Source organism: Salmo salar, chromosome 16, assembly GCF_965601325.2.
Source record: "Salmo salar chromosome 16, fSalSal1, whole genome shotgun sequence".
NCBI classification, from domain to species: domain Eukaryota; kingdom Metazoa; phylum Chordata; class Actinopteri; order Salmoniformes; family Salmonidae; genus Salmo; species Salmo salar.
This window is the reverse complement of record NC_138306.1, coordinates 85,270,050-85,284,852: the sequence shown is the minus strand read 5'-3', so window position 1 is coordinate 85,284,852 and position 14,803 is coordinate 85,270,050. Positions and strand designations below refer to the sequence as shown.

Here is a 14,803-nt window from a genome sequence, read left to right as displayed (position 1 = left end):
GCGAAAGCAGCTTTAGTTAGAACAGACAGGATATCTATCTAGGTGGCGACAGCAGCTTTAGTTAGAATAGACAGGATATCTATCTAGGTGGCGACAGCAGCGTTAGTTAGAATAGACAGGATATCTATCTAGGTGGGCGACAGCAGCGTTAGTTAGAATAGACAGGATATCTATCTAGGTGGCGACAGCAGCTTTAGTTAGAATAGACAGGATATCTATCTAGGTGGCGACAGCAGCTTTAGTTAGAATAGACAGGATATCTATCTAGGTGGCGACAGCAGCGTTAGTTAGAATAGACAGGATATCTATCTAGGTGGGCGACAGCAGCTTTAGTTAGAATAGACAGGATATCTATCTAGGTGGCGACAGCAGCGTTAGTTAGAATAGACAGGATATCTATCTAGGTGGCGACAGCAGCTTTAGTTAGAATAGACAGGATATCTATCTAGGTGGGCGACAGCAGCTTTAGTTAGAATAGACAGGATATCTATCTAGGTGGCGACAGCAGCTTTAGTTAGAATAGACAGGATATCTATCTAGGTGGCGACAGCAGCTTTAGTTAGAATAGACAGGATATCTATCTAGGTGGGCGACAGCAGCGTTAGTTAGAACAGACAGGATATCTATCTAGGTGGCGACAGCAGCGTTAGTTAGAATAGACAGGATATCTATCTAGGTGGCGACAGCAGCTTTAGTTAGAACAGACAGGATATCTATCTAGGTGGCGACAGCAGCTTTAGTTAGAATAGACAGGATATCTATCTAGGTGGGCGACAGCAGCGTTAGTTAGAACAGACAGGATATCTATCTAGGTGGCGACAGCAGCGTTAGTTAGAATAGACAGGATATCTATCTAGGTGGCGACAGCAGCTTTAGTTAGAACAGACAGGATATCTATCTAGGTGGCGACAGCAGCGTTAGTTAGAATAGACAGGATATCTATCTAGGTGGCGACAGCAGCTTTAGTTAGAATAGACAGGATATCTATCTAGGTGGCGACAGCAGCGTTAGTTAGAATAGACAGGATATCTATCTAGGTGGCGACAGCAGCTTTAGTTAGAATAGACAGGATATCTATCTAGGTGGCGACAGCAGCGTTAGTTAGAACAGACAGGATATCTATCTAGGTGGCGACAGCAGCTTTAGTTAGAACAGACAGGATATCTATCTAGGTGGCGACAGCAGCTTTAGTTAGAATAGACAGGATATCTATCTAGGTGGCGACAGCAGCGTTAGTTAGAACAGACAGGATATCTATCTAGGTGGCGACAGCAGCTTTAGTTAGAATAGACAGGATATCTATCTAGGTGGGCGACGGCAGCGTTAGTTAGAACAGACAGGATATCTATCTAGGTGGGCGACGGCAGCTTTAGTTAGAATAGACAGGATATCTATCTAGGTGGCGACGGCAGCGTTAGTTAGAACAGACAGGATATCTATCTAGGTGGCGACGGCAGCTTTAGTTAGAATAGACAGGATATCTATCTAGGTGGCGACAGCAGCTTTAGTTAGAACAGACAGGATATCTATCTAGGTGGCGACAGCAGCGTTAGTTAGAATAGACAGGATATCTATCTAGGTGGGCGACAGCAGCTTTAGTTAGAACAGACAGGATATCTATCTAGGTGGGCGACAGCAGCGTTAGTTAGAATAGACAGGATATCTATCTAGGTGGGCGACAGCAGCTTTAGTTAGAATAGACAGGATATCTATCTAGGTGGCGACAGCAGCTTTAGTTAGAATAGACAGGATATCTATCTAGGTGGGTGACAGCAGCTTTAGTTAGAACAGACAGGATATCTATCTAGGTGGCGACAGCAGCGTTAGTTAGAACAGACAGGATATCTATCTAGGTCTCGACAGCAGCGTTAGTTAGAATAGACAGGATATCTATCTAGGTGGGCGACAGCAGCGTTAGTTAGAACAGACAGGATATCTATCTAGGTGGGCGACAGCAGCGTTAGTTAGAACAGACAGGATATCTATCTAGGTGGCGACAGCAGCGTTAGTTAGAATAGACAGGATATCTATCTAGGTGGCGACAGCAGCTTTAGTTAGAATAGACAGGATATCTATCTAGGTGGCGACAGCAGCGTTAGTTAGAATAGACAGGATATCTATCTAGGTCGCGACAGCAGCGTTAGTTAGAATAGACAGGATATCTATCTAGGTCGCGACAGCAGCGTTAGTTAGAATAGACAGGATATCTATCTAGGTGGGCGACAGCAGCGTTAGTTAGAATAGACAGGATATCTATCTAGGTGGGCGACAGCAGCTTTAGTTAGAATAGACAGGATATCTATCTAGGTGGCGACAGCAGCTTTAGTTAGAACAGACAGGATATCTATCTAGGTGGCGACAGCAGCGTTAGTTAGAATAGACAGGATATCTATCTAGGTGGCGACAGCAGCTTTAGTTAGAACAGACAGGATATCTATCTAGGTGGGCGACAGCAGCTTTAGTTAGAACAGACAGGATATCTATCTAGGTGGCGACAGCAGCGTTAGTTAGAACAGACAGGATATCTATCTAGGTGGCGACAGCAGCTTTAGTTAGAATAGACAGGATATCTATCTAGGTGGCGACAGCAGCTTTAGTTAGAATAGACAGGATATCTATCTAGGTGGGCGACAGCAGCTTTAGTTAGAACAGACAGGATATCTATCTAGGTGGCGACAGCAGCGTTAGTTAGAATAGACAGGATATCTATCTAGGTGGCGACAGCAGCTTTAGTTAGAATAGACAGGATATCTATCTAGGTGGGCGACAGCAGCTTTAGTTAGAATAGACAGGATATCTATCTAGGTGGCGACAGCAGCTTTAGTTAGAACAGACAGGATATCTATCTAGGTGGGTGACAGCAGCTTTAGTTAGAATAGACAGGATATCTATCTAGGTGGCGACAGCAGCTTTAGTTAGAATAGACAGGATATCTATCTAGGTGGCGACAGCAGCTTTAGTTAGAACAGACAGGATATCTATCTAGGTGGCGACAGCAGCTTTAGTTAGAATAGACAGGATATCTATCTAGGTGGGCGACAGCAGCTTTAGTTAGAATAGACAGGATATCTATCTAGGTGGCGACAGCAGCTTTAGTTAGAACAGACAGGATATCTATCTAGGTGGCGACAGCAGCTTTAGTTAGAACAGACAGGATATCTATCTAGGTGGCGACAGCAGCTTTAGTTAGAATAGACAGGATATCTATCTAGGTGGCGACAGCAGCGTTAGTTAGAATAGACAGGATATCTATCTAGGTGGCGACAGCAGCGTTAGTTAGAATAGACAGGATATCTATCTAGGTGGCGACAGCAGCGTTAGTTAGAATAGACAGGATATCTATCTAGGTGGCGACAGCAGCGTTAGTTAGAATAGACAGGATATCTATCTAGGTGGCGACAGCAGCGTTAGTTAGAATAGACAGGATATCTATCTAGGTGGCGACAGCAGCTTTAGTTAGAATAGACAGGATATCTATCTAGGTGGCGACAGCAGCTTTAGTTAGAATAGACAGGATATCTATCTAGGTGGCGACAGCAGCGTTAGTTAGAACAGACAGGATATCTATCTAGGTGGCGACAGCAGCGTTAGTTAGAATAGACAGGATATCTATCTAGGTGGCGACAGCAGCTTTAGTTAGAACAGACAGGATATCTATCTAGGTGGCGACAGCAGCGTTAGTTAGAATAGACAGGATATCTATCTAGGTGGCGACAGCAGCGTTAGTTAGAATAGACAGGATATCTATCTAGGTGGCGACAGCAGCTTTAGTTAGAACAGACAGGATATCTATCTAGGTGGCGACAGCAGCTTTAGTTAGAATAGACAGGATATCTATCTAGGTGGGCGACAGCAGCGTTAGTTAGAACAGACAGGATATCTATCTAGGTGGCGACAGCAGCGTTAGTTAGAATAGACAGGATATCTATCTAGGTGGCGACAGCAGCTTTAGTTAGAACAGACAGGATATCTATCTAGGTGGCGACAGCAGCGTTAGTTAGAATAGACAGGATATCTATCTAGGTGGCGAAGGCAGCTTTAGTTAGAATAGACAGGATATCTATCTAGGTGGCGACAGCAGCGTTAGAATAGACAGGATATCTATCTAGGTGGCGACAGCAGCTTTAGTTAGAATAGACAGGATATCTATCTAGGTGGCGACAGCAGCGTTAGTTAGAACAGACAGGATATCTATCTAGGTGGCGACAGCAGCTTTAGTTAGAACAGACAGGATATCTATCTAGGTGGGCGACAGCAGCGTTAGTTAGAACAGACAGGATATCTATCTAGGTGGGCGACGGCAGCTTTAGTTAGAATAGACAGGATATCTATCTAGGTGGCGACGGCAGCGTTAGTTAGAACAGACAGGATATCTATCTAGGTGGCGACGGCAGCTTTAGTTAGAACAGACAGGATATCTATCTAGGTGGCGACAGCAGCTTTAGTTAGAACAGACAGGATATCTATCTAGGTGGCGACAGCAGCGTTAGTTAGAATAGACAGGATATCTATCTAGGTGGGCGACAGCAGCTTTAGTTAGAACAGACAGGATATCTATCTAGGTGGGCGACAGCAGCGTTAGTTAGAATAGACAGGATATCTATCTAGGTGGGCGACAGCAGCTTTAGTTAGAATAGACAGGATATCTATCTAGGTGGCGACAGCAGCTTTAGTTAGAATAGACAGGATATCTATCTAGGTGGGTGACAGCAGCTTTAGTTAGAACAGACAGGATATCTATCTAGGTGGCGACAGCAGCGTTAGTTAGAACAGACAGGATATCTATCTAGGTCTCGACAGCAGCGTTAGTTAGAATAGACAGGATATCTATCTAGGTGGGCGACAGCAGCGTTAGTTAGAACAGACAGGATATCTATCTAGGTGGGCGACAGCAGCGTTAGTTAGAACAGACAGGATATCTATCTAGGTGGCGACAGCAGCGTTAGTTAGAATAGACAGGATATCTATCTAGGTGGCGACAGCAGCTTTAGTTAGAATAGACAGGATATCTATCTAGGTGGCGACAGCAGCGTTAGTTAGAATAGACAGGATATCTATCTAGGTCGCGACAGCAGCGTTAGTTAGAATAGACAGGATATCTATCTAGGTCGCGACAGCAGCGTTAGTTAGAATAGACAGGATATCTATCTAGGTGGGCGACAGCAGCGTTAGTTAGAATAGACAGGATATCTATCTAGGTGGCGACAGCAGCGTTAGTTAGAATAGACAGGATATCTATCTAGGTGGCGACAGCAGCTTTAGTTAGAACAGACAGGATATCTATCTAGGTGGCGACAGCAGCGTTAGTTAGAATAGACAGGATATCTATCTAGGTGGCGACAGCAGCTTTAGTTAGAACAGACAGGATATCTATCTAGGTGGGCGACAGCAGCTTTAGTTAGAACAGACAGGATATCTATCTAGGTGGCGACAGCAGCGTTAGTTAGAACAGACAGGATATCTATCTAGGTGGCGACAGCAGCGTTAGTTAGAATAGACAGGATATCTATCTAGGTGGCGACAGCAGCGTTAGTTAGAATAGACAGGATATCTATCTAGGTGGCGACAGCAGCGTTAGTTAGAATAGACAGGATATCTATCTAGGTGGCGACAGCAGCTTTAGTTAGAACAGACAGGATATCTATCTAGGTGGGCGACAGCAGCTTTAGTTAGAACAGACAGGATATCTATCTAGGTGGCGACAGCAGCGTTAGTTAGAATAGACAGGATATCTATCTAGGTGGCGACAGCAGCTTTAGTTAGAATAGACAGGATATCTATCTAGGTGGCGACAGCAGCTTTAGTTAGGATATCTATCTAGGTGGGCGACAGCAGCTTTAGTTAGAACAGACAGGATATCTATCTAGGTGGCGACAGCAGCGTTAGTTAGAATAGACAGGATATCTATCTAGGTGGCGACAGCAGCTTTAGTTAGAATAGACAGGATATCTATCTAGGTGGGCGACAGCAGCTTTAGTTAGAATAGACAGGATATCTATCTAGGTGGCGACAGCAGCTTTAGTTAGAACAGACAGGATATCTATCTAGGTGGGTGACAGCAGCTTTAGTTAGAATAGACAGGATATCTATCTAGGTGGCGACAGCAGCTTTAGTTAGAATAGACAGGATATCTATCTAGGTGGCGACAGCAGCTTTAGTTAGAACAGACAGGATATCTATCTAGGTGGCGACAGCAGCTTTAGTTAGAACAGACAGGATATCTATCTAGGTGGCGACAGCAGCTTTAGTTAGAATAGACAGGATATCTATCTAGGTGGGCGACAGCAGCTTTAGTTAGAATAGACAGGATATCTATCTAGGTGGCGACAGCAGCTTTAGTTAGAACAGACAGGATATCTATCTAGGTGGCGACAGCAGCTTTAGTTAGAACAGACAGGATATCTATCTAGGTGGCGACAGCAGCTTTAGTTAGAATAGACAGGATATCTATCTAGGTGGCGACAGCAGCGTTAGTTAGAATAGACAGGATATCTATCTAGGTGGCGACAGCAGCGTTAGTTAGAACAGACAGGATATCTATCTAGGTGGCGACAGCAGCGTTAGTTAGAATAGACAGGATATCTATCTAGGTGGCGACAGCAGCTTTAGTTAGAACAGACAGGATATCTATCTAGGTGGCGACAGCAGCGTTAGTTAGAATAGACAGGATATCTATCTAGGTGGCGAAGGCAGCTTTAGTTAGAATAGACAGGATATCTATCTAGGTGGCGACAGCAGCGTTAGAATAGACAGGATATCTATCTAGGTGGCGACAGCAGCTTTAGTTAGAATAGACAGGATATCTATCTAGGTGGCGACAGCAGCGTTAGTTAGAACAGACAGGATATCTATCTAGGTGGCGACAGCAGCTTTAGTTAGAACAGACAGGATATCTATCTAGGTGGGCGACAGCAGCGTTAGTTAGAACAGACAGGATATCTATCTAGGTGGGCGACGGCAGCTTTAGTTAGAATAGACAGGATATCTATCTAGGTGGCGACGGCAGCGTTAGTTAGAACAGACAGGATATCTATCTAGGTGGCGACGGCAGCTTTAGTTAGAACAGACAGGATATCTATCTAGGTGGCGACAGCAGCTTTAGTTAGAACAGACAGGATATCTATCTAGGTGGCGACAGCAGCGTTAGTTAGAATAGACAGGATATCTATCTAGGTGGGCGACAGCAGCTTTAGTTAGAACAGACAGGATATCTATCTAGGTGGGCGACAGCAGCGTTAGTTAGAATAGACAGGATATCTATCTAGGTGGGCGACAGCAGCTTTAGTTAGAATAGACAGGATATCTATCTAGGTGGCGACAGCAGCTTTAGTTAGAATAGACAGGATATCTATCTAGGTGGGTGACAGCAGCTTTAGTTAGAACAGACAGGATATCTATCTAGGTGGCGACAGCAGCGTTAGTTAGAACAGACAGGATATCTATCTAGGTCTCGACAGCAGCGTTAGTTAGAATAGACAGGATATCTATCTAGGTGGGCGACAGCAGCGTTAGTTAGAACAGACAGGATATCTATCTAGGTGGGCGACAGCAGCGTTAGTTAGAACAGACAGGATATCTATCTAGGTGGCGACAGCAGCGTTAGTTAGAATAGACAGGATATCTATCTAGGTGGCGACAGCAGCTTTAGTTAGAATAGACAGGATATCTATCTAGGTGGCGACAGCAGCGTTAGTTAGAATAGACAGGATATCTATCTAGGTCGCGACAGCAGCGTTAGTTAGAATAGACAGGATATCTATCTAGGTCGCGACAGCAGCGTTAGTTAGAATAGACAGGATATCTATCTAGGTGGGCGACAGCAGCGTTAGTTAGAATAGACAGGATATCTATCTAGGTGGCGACAGCAGCGTTAGTTAGAATAGACAGGATATCTATCTAGGTGGCGACAGCAGCTTTAGTTAGAACAGACAGGATATCTATCTAGGTGGCGACAGCAGCGTTAGTTAGAATAGACAGGATATCTATCTAGGTGGCGACAGCAGCTTTAGTTAGAACAGACAGGATATCTATCTAGGTGGGCGACAGCAGCTTTAGTTAGAACAGACAGGATATCTATCTAGGTGGCGACAGCAGCGTTAGTTAGAACAGACAGGATATCTATCTAGGTGGCGACAGCAGCGTTAGTTAGAATAGACAGGATATCTATCTAGGTGGGCGACAGCAGCGTTAGTTAGAATAGACAGGATATCTATCTAGGTGGCGACAGCAGCGTTAGTTAGAATAGACAGGATATCTATCTAGGTGGCGACAGCAGCTTTAGTTAGAACAGACAGGATATCTATCTAGGTGGGCGACAGCAGCTTTAGTTAGAACAGACAGGATATCTATCTAGGTGGCGACAGCAGCGTTAGTTAGAATAGACAGGATATCTATCTAGGTGGCGACAGCAGCTTTAGTTAGAATAGACAGGATATCTATCTAGGTGGCGACAGCAGCTTTAGTTAGGATATCTATCTAGGTGGGCGACAGCAGCTTTAGTTAGAACAGACAGGATATCTATCTAGGTGGCGACAGCAGCGTTAGTTAGAATAGACAGGATATCTATCTAGGTGGCGACAGCAGCTTTAGTTAGAATAGACAGGATATCTATCTAGGTGGGCGACAGCAGCTTTAGTTAGAATAGACAGGATATCTATCTAGGTGGCGACAGCAGCTTTAGTTAGAACAGACAGGATATCTATCTAGGTGGGTGACAGCAGCTTTAGTTAGAATAGACAGGATATCTATCTAGGTGGCGACAGCAGCTTTAGTTAGAATAGACAGGATATCTATCTAGGTGGCGACAGCAGCTTTAGTTAGAACAGACAGGATATCTATCTAGGTGGCGACAGCAGCTTTAGTTAGAACAGACAGGATATCTATCTAGGTGGCGACAGCAGCTTTAGTTAGAATAGACAGGATATCTATCTAGGTGGGCGACAGCAGCTTTAGTTAGAATAGACAGGATATCTATCTAGGTGGCGACAGCAGCTTTAGTTAGAACAGACAGGATATCTATCTAGGTGGCGACAGCAGCTTTAGTTAGAACAGACAGGATATCTATCTAGGTGGCGACAGCAGCTTTAGTTAGAATAGACAGGATATCTATCTAGGTGGCGACAGCAGCGTTAGTTAGAATAGACAGGATATCTATCTAGGTGGCGACAGCAGCGTTAGTTAGAATAGACAGGATATCTATCTAGGTGGCGACAGCAGCGTTAGTTAGAATAGACAGGATATCTATCTAGGTGGCGACAGCAGCGTTAGTTAGAATAGACAGGATATCTATCTAGGTGGCGACAGCAGCGTTAGTTAGAATAGACAGGATATCTATCTAGGTGGCGACAGCAGCTTTAGTTAGAATAGACAGGATATCTATCTAGGTGGCGACAGCAGCTTTAGTTAGAATAGACAGGATATCTATCTAGGTGGCGACAGCAGCGTTAGTTAGAACAGACAGGATATCTATCTAGGTGGCGACAGCAGCGTTAGTTAGAATAGACAGGATATCTATCTAGGTGGCGACAGCAGCTTTAGTTAGAACAGACAGGATATCTATCTAGGTGGCGACAGCAGCGTTAGTTAGAATAGACAGGATATCTATCTAGGTGGCGACAGCAGCGTTAGTTAGAATAGACAGGATATCTATCTAGGTGGCGACAGCAGCTTTAGTTAGAATAGACAGGATATCTATCTAGGTGGTGACAGCAGCGTTAGTTAGAATAGACAGGATATCTATCTAGGTGGCGACAGCAGCTTTAGTTAGAACAGACAGGATATCTATCTAGGTGGCGACAGCAGCGTTAGTTAGAACAGACAGGATATCTATCTAGGTGGCGACAGCAGCGTTAGTTAGAACAGACAGGATATCTATCTAGGTAGCGTTAGTTAGAATAGACAGGATATCTATCTAGGTGGGCGACAGCAGCGTTAGTTAGAATAGACAGGATATCTATCTAGGTGGCGACAGCAGCGTTAGTTAGAATAGACAGGATATCTATCTAGGTGGCGACAGCAGCTTTAGTTAGAATAGACAGGATATCTATCTAGGTGGGCGACAGCAGCTTTAGTTAGAACAGACAGGATATCTATCTAGGTGGCGACAGCAGCGTTAGTTAGAATAGACAGGATATCTATCTAGGTGGCGACAGCAGCTTTAGTTAGAATAGACAGGATATCTATCTAGGTGGGCGACAGCAGCTTTAGTTAGAACAGACAGGATATCTATCTAGGTGGGCGACAGCAGCTTTAGTTAGAACAGACAGGATATCTATCTAGGTGGCGACAGCAGCGTTAGTTAGAATAGACAGGATATCTATCTAGGTGGCGACAGCAGCTTTAGTTAGAATAGACAGGATATCTATCTAGGTGGGCGACAGCAGCTTTAGTTAGAATAGACAGGATATCTATCTAGGTGGCGACAGCAGCTTTAGTTAGAACAGACAGGATATCTATCTAGGTGGCGACAGCAGCGTTAGTTAGAACAGACAGGATATCTATCTAGGTGGCGACAGCAGCGTTAGTTAGAATAGACAGGATATCTATCTAGGTGGCGACAGCAGCTTTAGTTAGAACAGACAGGATATCTATCTAGGTGGCGACAGCAGCGTTAGTTAGAATAGACAGGATATCTATCTAGGTGGCGACAGCAGCGTTAGTTAGAATAGACAGGATATCTATCTAGGTGGCGACAGCAGCTTTAGTTAGAATAGACAGGATATCTATCTAGGTGGTGACAGCAGCGTTAGTTAGAATAGACAGGATATCTATCTAGGTGGCGACAGCAGCTTTAGTTAGAACAGACAGGATATCTATCTAGGTGGCGACAGCAGCGTTAGTTAGAATAGACAGGATATCTATCTAGGTGGCGACAGCAGCGTTAGTTAGAATAGACAGGATATCTATCTAGGTGGCGACAGCAGCGTTAGTTAGAATAGACAGGATATCTATCTAGGTGGCGACAGCAGCGTTAGTTAGAATAGACAGGATATCTATCTAGGTGGCGACAGCAGCGTTAGTTAGAATAGACAGGATATCTATCTAGGTGGCGACAGCAGCTTTAGTTAGAATAGACAGGATATCTATCTAGGTGGCGACAGCAGCGTTAGTTAGAATAGACAGGATATCTATCTAGGTGGCGACAGCAGCTTTAGTTAGAATAGACAGGATATCTATCTAGGTGGCGACAGCAGCGTTAGTTAGAATAGACAGGATATCTATCTAGGTGGCGACAGCAGCTTTAGTTAGAATAGACAGGATATCTATCTAGGTGGCGACAGCAGCGTTAGTTAGAATAGACAGGATATCTATCTAGGTGGCGACAGCAGCTTTAGTTAGAATAGACAGGATATCTATCTAGGTGGCGACAGCAGCGTTAGTTAGAATAGACAGGATATCTATCTAGGTGGCGACAGCAGCTTTAGTTAGAATAGACAGGATATCTATCTAGGTGGCGACAGCAGCGTTAGTTAGAATAGACAGGATATCTATCTAGGTGGCGACAGCAGCTTTAGTTAGAATAGACAGGATATCTATCTAGGTGGCGACAGCAGCTTTAGTTAGAATAGACAGGATATCTATCTAGGTGGCGACAGCAGCGTTAGTTAGAATAGACAGGATATCTATCTAGGTGGCGACAGCAGCGTTAGTTAGAATAGACAGGATATCTATCTAGGTGGCGACAGCAGCGTTAGTTAGAACAGACAGGATATCTATCTAGGTGGCGACAGCAGCTTTAGTTAGAATAGACAGGATATCTATCTAGGTGGCGACAGCAGCGTTAGTTAGAATAGACAGGATATCTATCTAGGTGGCGACAGCAGCTTTAGTTAGAATAGACAGGATATCTATCTAGGTGGCGACAGCAGCGTTAGTTAGAATAGACAGGATATCTATCTAGGTGGCGACAGCAGATTGTTGGTGTTTTAGTTCTAACTGAATTTGGTGTGATGTCACTACTGCATTAAATGGGGCGGTTTATAATACTAGAATCTAATGCCTCTCTGTGGTCCAGAATCTAATGCCTCTCTGTGGTCCAGAATCTAATGCCTCTCTGTGGTCCAGAATCTAATGCCCCTCTGTGGTCCAGAATCTAATGCCTCTCTGTGGTCCAGAACCTAATGCCTCTCTGTGGTCCAGAACCTAATGCCTCTCTGTGGTCCAGAACCTAATGCCTCTCTGTGGTCCAGAACCGAATGACTCTCTATGTGGTCCAGAACCTAATGCCTCTCTGTGGTCCAGAATCTAATGCCTCTCTGCGGTCCAGAATCTAATGCCCCTCTGCGGTCCAGAACCTAATGCCCCTCTGTGGTCCAGAACCTAATGCCTCTCTGTGGTCCAGAATCTAATGCCTCTCTGCGGTCCAGAATCTAATGCCCCTCTGCGGTCCAGAATCTAATGCCCCTCTGTGGTCCAGAACCTAATGCCTCTCTGTGGTCCAGAATCTAATGCCTCTCCGTGGTCCAGAATCTAATGCCTCTGTGTGGTCCAGAACCTAATGCCTCTCCGTGGTCCAGAATCTAATGCCTCTCTGTGGTCCAGAATCTAATGCCTCTCTGTCTTCTAGAATCCTCTCCCCCTCTCCATGGGAAACATATGTTAACATTGCCAAAGCAAGTGAAGTAGATAATAAACAAAAAGTTAAATAAACAATAAAAATGAACAGTAAACATTTCACTCACAGAAGTTCCAAAAGAATAAAGACATTTCAAATGTCATATTATGTCTATAAACAGTGTTTTAACAATGTGCAAATGGTTAAAGTACAAAAGGCAAAATAAATAAACATAAATATGGGTTGTATTTACAATGGTGTTTGTTCTTCACTGGTTGACCTTTTCTTGTGGCAACAGGTCACACATCTTGCTGCTGTGATGTCACACTGTGGTATTTTACCCAATAGATATGGGAGTTTATCAAAATTGGGTTTGTTTTCTAATTCTTTGTGGATTTGTGTAATCTGAGGGAAATATGGGTCTCTAATATGGTCATACATTGGGCAGGAGGTTAGGAAGTGCAGCTCAGTTTCCAACTCATTTTGTGGGCAGTGTGCACATAGCCTTTCTTGAGAGCCAGGTCTGTCTACGGCTGCCTTTCTCAATAGCAAGGCTATGCTCACTGAGTCTCTCTCGCTCTCATTAAGCCGCTCCGAACCCGATAGGTCACTTTCATTGGTCCACTGCAGTGTTCCACATTAACCCTGAGCTTGAGGAATGTCTGTCTGGAAATAGAACACCCAGCCACTAGCGTCACATCACCATCAGAAGTGAGTGACATACACAAGGCCATTAACTGTGCTACAGGAAAAGTCCCAAATGAGAAAGACAAGGCAGGACTAACAGAACAGAACATATTTCTGGATCAGAATGTGTGACGATGTGTTATGATGACTGGGTGAAAGCATGCAGGGGTGTCTGGAGCTGGTCGGTGCTGTTGAGGGTGTTAATTCATGTAGAGACAGACAGACAGACAGATAATATGACTCATTCTTATGGAGTTTTTCAGAGCAATTAAAAAGCAATTAAAAACTTGAGGTAAATGCAAAATACACAAAATAAAAGCAATTTCATGAACCTATAGTTCAGAGCCAGTTGTAATCCCATAAAGCCATGCTGTGAAGAGAAGAAACAATCCCCTTCTATAATGATACTAACAATAATAATATGTCACACCCTGCCTTACCCAATCACCACACAACGGAGGGAGGCAGCTGGCGGCATATGGATGACTACCTCAGTGATACACAGCATTATAAAATATTGATGACTACCTCAGTGATACACAGCATTACAGCATTATAACATATTGATGACTACTTCAGTGATACATAGCATTACAGCATTATAACATATTGATGACTACCTCAGTGATACATAGCATTACAGCATTATAACATATTGATGACTACCTCAGTGATACACAGCATTACAGCATTATAACATATTGATGACTACCTCAGTGATACATAGCATTACAGCATTATAACATATTGATGACTACCTCAGTGATACATAGCATTACAGCATTATAACATATTGATGACTACCTCAGTGATACATAGCATTACAGCATTATAACATATTGATGACTACCTCAGTGATACACAGCATTATAAAATATTGATGACTACCTCAGTGATACATAGCATTACAACATATTGATGACTACCTCAGTGATACACAGCATTACAGCATTATAACATATTGATGACTACTTCAGTGATACACAGCATTACAGCATTATAACATATTGATGACTACCTCAGTGATACATAGCATTACAGCATTATAACATATTGATGACTACCTCAGTGATACATAGCATAACAGCATTATAACATATTGATGACTACCTCAGTGATACATAGCATTACAACATTATAACATATTGATGACTACCTCAGTGATACATAGCATTACAGCATTATAACATATTGATGACTACCTCAGTGATACATAGCATTACAGCATTATAACATATTGATGACTACCTCAGTGATACATAGCATTACAACATATTGATGACTACCTCAGTGATACATAGCATTACAACATATTGATGACTACCTCAGTGATACACAGCATTATAACATATTGATGACTACCTCAGTGATACATAGCATTACAACATATTGATGACTACCTCAGTGATACACAGCATTATAACATATTGATGACTACCTCCGTGATACATAGCATTACAACATTATAACATATTGATGACTACCTCAGTGATACATAGCATTACAACATATTGATGACTACCTCCGTGATACATAGCATTACAACATTATAACATATTGATG

General features: G+C 43.4%; 1 protein-coding gene and 3 long non-coding RNA genes across 4 annotated transcripts in view; 3 read left to right on the top strand and 1 right to left on the bottom strand.

Annotated features, from left to right (window-relative positions):
• Positions 1-14,803, bottom strand: part of LOC106575916 (DNA annealing helicase and endonuclease ZRANB3) — a 103,306-nt gene that overhangs the window by 40,100 nt on the left and 48,403 nt on the right. The gene's annotated exons all lie outside the window — the stretch shown is intronic.
• On the top strand, positions 445-1,960 carry LOC145861158 (uncharacterized). Its single transcript, XR_014381009.1, has 3 exons — positions 445-766; positions 858-1,307; positions 1,580-1,960. It is a non-coding gene; the product is annotated as an uncharacterized LOC145861158 (long non-coding RNA).
• LOC145861157 (uncharacterized) lies at positions 3,038-4,897 on the top strand. Its single transcript, XR_014381008.1, has 3 exons — positions 3,038-3,212; positions 3,618-3,842; positions 3,934-4,897. It is a non-coding gene; the product is annotated as an uncharacterized LOC145861157 (long non-coding RNA).
• On the top strand, positions 6,060-7,554 carry LOC145861156 (uncharacterized). The gene is made up of 3 exons (XR_014381007.1): positions 6,060-6,455; positions 6,591-6,635; positions 6,812-7,554. It is a non-coding gene; the product is annotated as an uncharacterized LOC145861156 (long non-coding RNA).